The sequence below is a fragment of the Nycticebus coucang genome, chromosome 16 (assembly GCF_027406575.1).
Source record: "Nycticebus coucang isolate mNycCou1 chromosome 16, mNycCou1.pri, whole genome shotgun sequence".
In the NCBI taxonomy this organism is placed as follows: Eukaryota; Metazoa; Chordata; class Mammalia; order Primates; family Lorisidae; genus Nycticebus; species Nycticebus coucang.
This window is the reverse complement of record NC_069795.1, coordinates 34,246,342-34,247,583: the sequence shown is the minus strand read 5'-3', so window position 1 is coordinate 34,247,583 and position 1,242 is coordinate 34,246,342. Positions and strand designations below refer to the sequence as shown.

Here is a 1,242-nt window from a genome sequence, read left to right as displayed (position 1 = left end):
CTCAGGGCCACCTTGGCACAGGGGAATACAGCACAGTGCAGAATAATTGTACTAGTGCCCAAAGAGGGAGCATTTAGACCAGCCTGGCCAGAGGACAATCTCCTGACCTGAAATCTGAGTTCCAGGTATCTCATCACTGACTGAAAAAAGGAAGCTTGGGGTCTGTTTAAATTAGTAAGGTGGTTGTGCCACAAAACCTCCAGTCCTTGGGCACCTCCTGCAGCTATACTGGCCCAGAATCAGGGGAATCCAGGTGCATGTGGCCCAATGAGATACCAGCAACAGCAGCCAAGCCTGTGTCACCCTCCCCCAACTCTAGGCAGTCCAGTGGAGGGATAGTCTTCATCCACTTGGGGAAAGGAAAGGAAGAACTCAGAGATCTTTGTTTTTTTGTTTTTTTTTGTTTTGTTTTTTTATTTTTTTGACAGGAAGTGGGATTTATTATTGGTACGTGCAAATGATAGGCAACACAGTGTAAGTCCTCATGAGTTCAAGGCCCGCCACTTGTCCAGGGAGGCCACAATTGGGATGTATTTGACCCCACAGCTATCTGGCATGAGCCACTTCTCAGCAACCATGTCTTCAATTTCATCTGAGTTAAATTTGGTAAAACCCCATTCTTGGAGATGTGAATCTTCTGGCAGCCAGGGAACTTGAACTTGGCCCTGTGAAGGGCCCCAATCACATGCTTCTTATTCTATAGTTTAGTGCAGATGGACACAATGACTTGGCCAATGGGAACCCTGGCCATATTGCTCTGGGGCTCTCCAAAGTCACCATGTTTACCTGTCTGAAGCCTAGATTGGAGACAGCACAAAGTCTAACACATGAGCCTGTATTGGAAAGGAATGTCTCCAAGGTCCCTTAGAGCAAACAATACAAGCAACAAGCTGCATACAATATCAAGGAGGCTGCTGTTTGCAGTCATTGTGTACTAGGCCCCCATGAGGAAAGGAGCATTGTTGGCTTAATTGCTTCAGGCAGAGAATGTTGTTTTGCAATTTGAGTATCATCTCAGCCACTACAAAATAAAATATAAAACAGTCTGTTGGAGTGCCTGAGTGTAGGCCTTGACTCCTAGATGGTATTTCTGGAGCCACGCTGGAAATGTGCTGCCCTGAAGGGAAAGATTCAGCCCTGGCACACTCACCACATGCTAACAAAAGGGCCCCTGTGTGTTGAATAAACATAGGAGGTTGCCAGGAAACAGTTACCATGGGCTTTGAGTGACAGTAGTGGTGC

General features: G+C 46.7%; 1 non-coding gene across 1 annotated transcript; it reads right to left on the bottom strand.

The window, feature by feature from the left end:
• Positions 1-846: 846 nt before the first annotated feature.
• LOC128568266 (small nucleolar RNA SNORA70) lies at positions 847-980 on the bottom strand. Its single transcript, XR_008375083.1, has one exon. It is a non-coding gene; the product is annotated as a small nucleolar RNA SNORA70 (small nucleolar RNA).
• Positions 981-1,242: the final 262 nt, after the last annotated feature.